The sequence below is a fragment of the Notolabrus celidotus genome, chromosome 24, assembly GCF_009762535.1.
Source record: "Notolabrus celidotus isolate fNotCel1 chromosome 24, fNotCel1.pri, whole genome shotgun sequence".
Lineage (NCBI taxonomy): Eukaryota > Metazoa > Chordata > Actinopteri > Labriformes > Labridae > Notolabrus > Notolabrus celidotus.
Window position 1 is genome coordinate 11,161,399 of NC_048295.1, and position 10,150 is coordinate 11,171,548.

The following is a 10,150-nucleotide window of genomic DNA, read 5'->3' on the forward strand; positions in this document are numbered from 1 at the left end:
TAAATTGATTTCAGCGCTGCATTGTGGGAACCTTTTGAAGATTCAGTCTCTGTAGGTGATGCTGTTTTCATTCCGACAAAGTACCCTCTCTCTTTACTTTCCATCAGACAAATGTATCGACGTCATAGACAAAGAGAAGAAAAGGGGCTATTACGATGCTACTTTCAAGTTGTCTTCCCTTTGCAATTGCACTCTGACAGAGTCAATGCAACGGCCTTTTGTGTTCTTAGAGGTTTTACCTGTAGATTTAAATGTGCTGCTTCTCTTCAAGTAAGAAAGAAAAGTCCTTTATGGAACAAGAAAGACTTGATCAAAGCCCAGGGATGAGGAAAACAGAGGAAGGAGTACGTCTTTGAAGCATATTTGAGGAATTTTCGGGGTTGCCACTTTTGGCGCCCCCTGTGGACAAAGACTGGCAACTCATCTCTTTGCTGATGTTTAGAAAGAAGTCATATTTATTCATTTTTAATGTGTAACAATGCAAGTATCAGACATTTTGAAGAAAGTCCAATTTATACTTTGCAGTAGAGGACACTGAATCAACAGACAAGAACCTTTTGATTGGTCCACTGGGTAGCATCATACTTCCTGTATTTACAACAATTTTGGTGTCATGCAAAAAATTTCCCCCTTCCTCTGTTTTCACTGATTCTGCAGCCGTAAATTCCACCTCCTCAGACATCTCCACTCTACTCTTTTTTTGCAATAATTCCATTCCAAGCCATCAGATCCAGCTCTGGTAGCTTGGATTCAGTCTACTTGGTTTACCATGCACAAACTAGCCATATTGCTAGCATAGACCTAGCCAGAGGACCAAATAAATACAGTGGTTCCTTTATGTGGCAGCTAACACTGGCGCTGATTTGTTAGATTGTGCCAACCACTTCAACTCTGACTGCTTCAACAAGCAGGGCTTTACTTAAGGAGGTCAACAACTTAAGTAGTAGACTGAAACATGGTTTCCTCCTAATGTTTGGGGTCAGATTCTGGTTCTTCTGGAGCACTCACCATTTTCATTTTTGGTGTTTTTCCACCTCTGCATCCCTCTGCACTAGTCTGCTCCCTCCCTCCTCAGACAACACCACCTTGATTTCAATGCATCCACACTTTTTGGGGGTTGTTTTGGCAAGTAAATCCAAAACCTAGCTTAAAGCATAACTAAGGCATATTATAATCATGTACAAATATCATTAGGGACCTCTAAAGCAGGGGTTCTCAAACTTTCTGAAGCCAGGGACCCATTACAGGTGAGAAAATTGTCCAAGGACCCCCTCATCATTGTAACACAGACTAAGCACATGCTTACTATTTGCACACTTAGATGCCCTTGGAACTATTTGCATTGTAAAACTTATCAATGTAAATACTTCAGACCTGTACCATAGTGACAAACAGACAACACTTCAATTTGAAGCAAGTAAACACCACTTGTATACTTCAAAACAGAGGGTCATTTCATTCCTTGTGGACTCAACATGACAGCATTTATACTTTAAGCAATTAATCTTAAAAGCTTAAGAGAAAATTAACAGTAGCAAGACTCACATATCCCTTCGAGCCACTAAATGGTATCATAACAATAGTGTATATGCTGTTTTTCAATGATACTGCAGAAATGTATTCTAATTATTTCACAGACCCCAACGCTATGGTTCACGGACCCCAAGAAGTCCCAGGACCCCACTTTGAGAACCACTGCTCTAAAGCTCCTGTGGGGAACTTTGGTCTACTGTCAATTTTGGCACCTCCTTTGGACAAAGTTGTAACTCATACCTCTGATAATTCAATCTTGTACATGTGGGATGAGTTTTAAGCCTTTTTGTCGCTCACATAGAGGCATCAATATCACTCTTCTGCCCTGCTAAAGCTAGCTAAAAACTCCTCACAGGAGCTTTAATGTAACTAGCGAGCTGTAATGCTACCAAGAACAGTAAGAACAAGTCAACCAACATGTTTCAAAATACTCCTTCATATGCTGATGCATTTCTTATTTATGGATGGGTACCAGTTAGGCAAGGTGTCATGTTTTGTATTTAACTTCATTTCTTGTTCTATTGCGTCTGAAATTGCCCATTAATAGTGTCAACCCAAAAGGGACCCAAACCGGTTCCTTGGGGGATCCCATTTCAGTGATTTCTTGCAGATTTAAAAACTAATAATAAGCAGATAAGGAATTAAAACAGACAGAGTTCAGGCTGCTTGTCAATATGCTAAATAGAAGATGAGGTAATGATGTTACACCGCCTCCCTCTTTGCTATCTGTACACAGGGAATTAAAGTTTCCAGGCTTAAAGGCGACCTTGACACACCTTAGCTTTTGCTGAGTTGACGCCACTAATTAAAACTCTGAAGGAAAAAAAAAAAAAAAAAATGTTGTTTCACTCATCAGTTATCAATGCTAATCCCAAGGCCGTGTGGAGTTACTGATAAGGAGTATCTCGTGCCTGGAAGCCCTAATCAGAGGAACAGACGTCTTTCATCTCTGACCAGCGAGGTGAGGGAAGCGAGAGGCCACTGCATAATAAAACAGCTCTGAGAGAAAGAAAGGAAAAACAGCAGGGAGAAGTGTGAGAAGACAAAACCGTACATGCATGTGGAGTAAAAACTCAAAATCCTACCAAGTGAAATTGTCTCATTTGTGCACGTTGAAGAGCCTAACAAAGAAGGGAGGTCCACACAGTGACAGCTTTTAAATGAGTAAATCATTTATTGAAAGCACTCAAAGGAAAACTAATAATAAAGTAAGCTATCAGTGTGGTGAGGGTGTTGGGTGCTGTGAGACTATGTGTGCTAACCAAAGCTATGTGTAAAAGGTAACTAAAGGCTGAACTCAACATAATCACCAAACAAAACCAAAGTGGGTGCCTGGCAGACACCAGCCTTCCAGGAGGGAGAAAGAGAGAGCCATCTTGGATTCACCCAGCTATAAAGGCTCCAAGCAGGTGAAGCCAATCCCTAAACGAGATGGGAGGGGCAGGCAGTCAGGGAGGATCTGGAAGGGGAAAGCAGAGGCAGGAATGCAGGGAAACACACACTGACCAAGGCCTGTGGCCGTCATCCCCTCCCCTCCATAAAACAAAGACCCCCACTAACAGGGTCTTTGTGGTATCAACATGGTGCTCTAGAAAGCGTGTCAGCCATCGCATGTTCCCCACCCTTAATGTGTTTGACATCAAGTGTACAGGACCGAAGAAGCCATACCCAAAGCAGAACCTCTGATGGTTAAACTTATGTGAGCAAAAAGACCGGATGTTCCACACCCCCAGCTCCAACGTCACTCGGATCCACCTGTACCCAGAAGGGCTTATCCAAAAAAGGAGTTTCCAGGCAATCCGACTCAAACAGGGATTTCAGGTCGGGATCCCCAGCTTGCTCCATGACACCCTCTTCCCTAGACAGCAACAGGATAGAGAACAATTACCATACATCAATGCATCACAGCACAGGAAGAAGACACTTTGGGGTACCGTTTAGCACACTCATCCAGTTCCCAAGAATCCTGGAAGGGTGAACCAACACAAAGTAGTGGTGGACCATCTTCCTAAACCCTAGCCCCAGACAAGTCAATCCCTAGAATATTGTCTACTCCTTGAATCGGCAACCGAGGACGGACACCCATTTCCACCTCTCCACAAACCAGATCAGAGAAGAAAACAATGTGAAGGAACCCACAGAGGAACCAACCCATCACCAAGTACAGGATATTTTACCCCAGTAGCAGTACTGGTCCCCAATCAAACTCACAGTTGCCCCTGTGTATCGCAAAATCTTAACAGGTCTCTTGTTATTAGTAATGCACAGCTACTTTGCAGCTAAAGACACTAGAGAACTAAGCAGTCCCAAACCTTACTTGCTTAACTTAACCATAAGGAAAACCATCACTGTGCTAGACTACATGAACACAAGCAAACTAGTTTACTATTTAAGGTTCAAAATTGGATGAGCCCCCACTTGTTACACCCAGCTCTTTGAAGAGCATAACAAAGAAGGGAGGTCCACACAGCGACAGCCTTCCAGGAGGGACAAAGAGAGAGCCATCTTGGATTCACCCAGCTATAAAGGCTCCAAGCAGGTGAAGCCAATCCCTAAACGAGATGGGAGGGGCAGGCACTCCAGGAGGATCTGGAAGGGGAAAGCAGAGGCAGGAATGCAGGGAAACACACACTGACTAAGGCCTTTATATAAAAATATACATCCTCAAACTGCATGCACACAATGAAACACCTACTTTTGAGCATAGCTGGCTTATCCTTAAAAACAACATGACTGGATATTAGTATATCTGGTGGCCCTGAAGTGCAAATCACAACGGCAAATCAGAAAACCTACCTACTTCCTTCTGGTTTGGTTAATGTCGTAGTGTTTTCTGATTTGCCGTTGTGATTTGCACTTCAGGGCCACCGTAGAAGACTTTATACCTTATCTTATTTCAAGTACAAGATGGTCTAAAACCTAGAGAAGTGCCGCTACAATGACAGCCCAAGACTGGGTGATGACAGTTGACCTGGAGAGGCAGCTGAAAATTCCCCCACACATCACCCAGTCCAGATTGAGACCTGACATCATCTTGGTCTCGGAAGCCACAAGACAACTGATCCTGCAGGAGGAAAGGATGGAGGAGGCTCATGAGAGGAAGAGGGAGAAGTACCAGGAGCTGGTGGAGGACTGGGTGGAAGTGGGTAGTCAGGGATTTGCCAGTCAATCCCTAAACAAGGCGTACGGTACACTGGGCATTACAGGAGCCAACCGTAGAAGAACCATCAACAATACCGTGGAGGCAGCAGATGAAGCATCCAGATGGCTCTGGTTGAGGAGGGGGAGAGAAGTGGAGGCAGTAGAGCGCCACTTGGACACAGGCCGGGGTCTCACCAGCCTTGGTCGGGTCTCCTGGAGGAGGGTGTCTGCTGCAAGACCCGAAACACCCAGTAATTCCAGGAAAGAACAGTGATGATGTGTCCAAGATTGTGCATGAGAAGATGTTTCTTAAACACCCTCAAATAAAGATGAATATATCTCAAATGAATAATAATAAAATCAAGCAAATAAAAAGTAATACATTTAAAATTAAAACTAGAGAAGTGCAGAGAGTCCAGTTAGAGGGAATATGCTAATTTGAAAAGGTGGGTTTTGTGTTGGTATTTGAATGATGTGATGGAGTCTGACTGTCTTATGTGTGGGGGGAAGAAGGTTCCAGAGTCTGGGTGCTGAGCAGCTGAAGACTCGGGCAACCATGGCGCTGAGGCGTGACGGTGGGATGGTTAGAAGTCCAGCAGAGGTTGAGTGGAGGGAGCGGGAGGGAGTGTATCCATGAAGGAGGTCGTGGAGGTAAGTGGGGGCCAGGTTGTGGAGACCTTTGTAGGTTGCAGTCTGTTGATGAGTTTGGTGGGGAGTCCGGTGAGGAGGGCGTTGCAGTAATCGATACGTGATGTGACAAATGAATGAACCAGGATTTCGGTGCTGGATTGGGACAGTCTGGAGATGTTGCTGAGGTGGAAGAATGCAGTCCGGGTGATATTTTGAATGAGAGGGTGCTGTCCAGAATGACGCCGAGGCTCTTGACTTGGGGGGAGAAGGGTACAGGGAATCCGTCTATGATGATGGGTGGGGCTGGGGTGTGTTGTGATTGGAAAAATACTAATTGTCATCATTCCTGGCTTATTCTGAGACACTAAGCTTTAAAATACTGGTCAAATATTGCTTCAAATAAGTCTTCCCTGCTAATTTTAAAATCACAGTTTTCTAAATATTACGTCTTATTTTAAGAAATCTTAACAAGCAAGTTTTCACTTCCTCTACTGGCAGTTTTTTTTGCTTATATCAAGGTAAAAGTACCTTGACATGGGTTTTTTTTTCTTGTTTTCTCCTTCCTGCACTCCCACCACCTTTTTTTTTTCCTTCCTCCATCCCCACGCAGCAGTGGTCTTCCAGGCTAAGCCTGTTTGAATCTCCTTTTAATGAAGTCAGGAGGTAAAAAGTGCACACTCCCCCTCACTGACAAGCCAGCACTCTGCTGCCTTTCATCATTATAGTAATGGCTCCAGTCCCCCTGCTGAGTAGTTTACTTTTAATCCATGTCAATGACGCATATCGCTCCTGAAACTTGATTGAGTGGTTTGTCTGTCGCCTTTTTCCCTCAACACCGTCAGCAACACTTATTTCCCTCACTGCCTCAAAATCACCTGAGGTGTCTTGAGGTCTTCACAGTGCATCGTGTTGCATTCTTAAACTCATATTTATAGAATAAAATCCCCTTTTTATTGTGCTTTGCATGTCCAAAACTCAGGTATTAGACCCCTGGCAAGATTATTGATTACATTATTGAAACACAAGCTTACAAGGCTCTGTTGTGCTTTTGGCTGGTAATTACAGCCGCCCTGTGGGCTGTAGTGCTGCAACTTAAATCGACTAAAGACATGTACTGCATTAGAATATATAGGGTGCTTTCTTTTTAGTAATTGATTCTGAGCCCCTTATTTGCATCTTTCTCTGTGTTTAGCTCTTAATTTGACATCCTAGCCCTCCTCCCCTCCTGTTATTTTCAGGATTACTCACCCACAACAACTCTGCTATCCTACACAAAGAAATAAAGAAGGAATCACACATCATAACAAGCACACAGATCAATAGCAGAGTCAGGGTGCAACAGGAAGAGAAGAAGAGAAGGACGGACAGAAACAACACAAATAGGCCATTAAAGTATGATTAATACAGAAATAACGTAGCAAATGTGAGAGTGCAAGGAAATCAATAGCCTTATTAGTTTGTGAAAGACCACAGGTGGCGTAGGTCAGGCATTCCCATCAGACTCAAGGCGATATTATTGGACTTATTATAATAAGCAAATTATAAGGACTGGTCTTAAAGGGGGGATGAAAGGGAAAAAAACAGGAGAATATTATGTAATTGATCAATACATGTTGACAGCTACCTTAATTGTCTGTTCATGAGGTTTCCACACACGGTCTCAACTCTGGCCTCTTCTGGGTTTAAGCAGCACCTCTAATCCCTTACAGGTGTAAGTGGAGTTCTGTTATCACTTCATTTTATTTAACTGTTATCTCACAAGGAATATCCTGGTCACGTATTTGTTACAGCATGTAAGCACTCTATTCAAAGCTCTGTGGGCACAGTTGGCGTGTTGGTTTAGGCACATGTCCCATGTGCAGGGGGTGTAATCCTAGTTGCACCAGTCGCTTGTTCGACTCTTTGCCATGACCATTTGCTGCATGTCTCACCCCACTCTCTGCTCCTGTCTCTCCCAGACTGTCCTATCAATAAAGGCAAAAATGCCCCCAACCGACCAACTGACATGAAATTAAAAATGGTCGCAATTTTAAGCCCTGAAAGACTATTCTTGAGTCATAAAGTCTGCAATAAGTTATGAGAAAGAGAACTAGTGGAAAGATAATTCCATTGAGCAAAGCTAAGCAAAGAGATAACTGGGAGCAGACTCTTGTTTTAGTTACAGCATGTAAGCGTGTAATTCAGGCTCGGTGGACACATTGGGCGTGTTGGTTTAGGCACGTGACCCATGTGCAGGGGCTGGTTCGACTCTGCCAGGACCATGTGCTGCATGTCTCGCCCCGCTCTCTGCTCCCTGTCTTTCTTAAGCTGTCCTATCAATAAAGGGAAAAATGCCCCCAACCGACCAGCATGCGCATCCAAAAATGGTCCCAATTTTTAGCCCAGAAATTTGATTTAAAATAAATAATGAAAAAAGAGAAATGCCAAAAACTTGAGGAAAGATGACTCCATGAAGCAAAGCCAACAAAAAAGGCAACTAGTATGCGCCCTCACGTCTTGGTTGCAGTTTGTTACCATGCTATTTCAAGCTCCTTGGGCGCAGTTGGCATGTTAGTTTAGGCAAACACACCGTGCAGTCGGGGTCGTAATTCTTGTTGCAGCTGTCGCTGGTTCTACTCCCAGCAACGACCATTTGCTCCAAGTCTTCCACCCTGCAAGTGTCCAGCCCTGAAACACAGTTTCAGCCTCACATCTTGATTACAGAAAGTACGCGTTACTCATTAGCTCCTGGGGTGCAGTTGGCCTGGTAGTTTAGGCACACATGCCATGCGCAAGTGGGTGTAATTCTTGTTGCAGCTGTCGCTGTTCTATACCATTTGCTGCAAATTTTCCACTGCTCTCTGCTCCCTGGATTTCCTGTCTCTCCCTGACTGTCCTGTCAATGAAGGCAAAAATGCCTCCAACAAACTAACCAGCATCCATCCACCCTTTCATTATCTAGACCGCTTATCCTGTTAGGGGTCACAGGGGGCTGAAGCCTATCCCAGCTGGCTTCGGGCGGAAGGCAGGGTACACCTTGGACAGGTCACCAGCCTATCTCAGGGCTAATACAGTGAGACAGACAACCATTCACCCACACACTCACAACTACGGGCAATTTAGAGTGAGCAATTAACCTGGTGAGCATGTTTTTGGACTGTGGGAGGAAGTCAGAGTAGCTGGAGAGAACCCACACATGTAAAGGGAGAACATGCAAACTCCACACATAAAGGCACCTGCCCGACCGGGTTTTCGAACCAGGAACCTTCTAGCTATGAGGCAATAGCGCTACCCACTGCACCACCGTGCAGCCCACCACCCAGCATGAAAAATCTGCAATACATGATGAGAAAGAGAACTGGTGGAAAAGATATTTCCATTAGGAAAGCAAAGTTGCACCCGTCACTTGTTCAACCCTTTGCCACAAACATTTGCTGCGTGTCTCGCCCCACTCTCTGCTGATAATTCCATTCAGCAAAGCCGCCCAAAGAGATAACATGTAGTCTTCACTTTGAATGACTTACAGTACCAGCTGGAATAGGTGACTCTGACTTTAACCACATGAACGCCAAGCTCAATTAAAATTCAAATCACACCCACACAACATTCCTTCTGTGCGGTTTGAAAATGTGACATTTCCACTGAGTTGAACCTCAGTACCCTCTGTGTACTGTGTCATTACAGTCCAGAACATCACATCAATGAATGCTTTGCTGTTTACCACCGTTTAATATAAAAGGGAAGTAATTTTCCTCTGAAGTGAATGAATGTTCTTGTCAGATTTGCTGCTTTTAAGACATATGCTATGGCAGGTCATCGCTGTAGAACGTACTCCAGTGTGTCAGAATGTTGAAAAGGTAGAGGGTTTGAAGGTAATGCATCATACGGGAAAATGAGCTTATTTATTGCCTTTTTTTAGAGAGACAAAATGTTAAAAAAATGCTTTTAAATTCCCATAAAAAAGATTCAATAATTCAAAATTTGAATACAAAGTGTTTTGGACCAAGATAGCAAAAAAACCTCCAAATTTTAACATTTTCTTGTTCTTAAAATAATATTGCAACTTGAATCAGCACACATAGATTTAATACAAAACACTTCCTGTACATGTTCTCTTCAACATATAAACAATACAGTCACAAGAAATGTTAAAGCTCCTGTGTGGAGCTTGTACAAAGTGATGTCACAGACTCAAATTAATATTGATGCCTCTTTTGGACCCACATAAACCTTTGTATCTTAAAGCGCTCATAGTGCCCTATTACCCTTCTAGAACACTACACTCCCAACATGCAGGCCTGCTCATAGTATCTAAAGTCTCTCAAAGTAGTATGGGAGGTAGAACTTTCAGTTATCAGGCCCCTCTCCTTTGGAATCATCTACCAGTCAGGGTCCGGGAGGCAGACACCCTCTCTACTTTTAAGAGTAGGCTTCAAACTTTCCTTTTTGATAAAGCTTATAGTTAGAGCTGGATCAGGCTTGGACCAGCTCTTAGTTATGCTGCTATAGGCTTAGACTGAAGGGGGAACTGACACACTGGGATCCTATCTCACCCTCCAATCACTTACTTTAACTCTCCCTGTCCCATTAAAGTTACTAACCATAGACCTTTCTGGAGTCTCTGAGCTCCCTTGTCTTGTAGGTTCCTCCTGCTGTGGACGTTCTGGACTCCAGCTGCAACAGCTACTACTACTCTGTTCATAATTTGACATAGAGTGGTCTAGACCTGCTCTGTTTGTAAAACAGTCTTGAGATAACATTTGTTGTGATTTGGCGCTATACAAATAAAGATTGATTGATTTAAAACCTGTAAAACAAAAAGAAAATTAAGTTAAGTGTAAGCATTAAAGCATGGTCCTTATATGCA

General features: G+C 43.5%; 1 long non-coding RNA gene across 3 annotated transcripts; it reads right to left on the minus strand.

Moving 5' to 3' along the window:
• Positions 1-2,683: 2,683 nt before the first annotated feature.
• LOC117808250 lies at positions 2,684-4,065 on the minus strand. Of its 3 annotated transcripts, none has more exons than XR_004630195.1 (3): positions 3,920-4,063; positions 3,202-3,391; positions 2,684-2,992 (listed from the first exon to the last, which is right to left on the minus strand). It is a non-coding gene; the product is annotated as an uncharacterized LOC117808250 (long non-coding RNA). The 3 variants fall into 3 exon arrangements; XR_004630196.1 differs by having other exon boundaries at positions 3,952-4,058; XR_004630194.1 differs by having other exon boundaries at positions 3,202-4,065.
• Between the last annotated feature and the right edge of the window lie 6,085 nt (positions 4,066-10,150).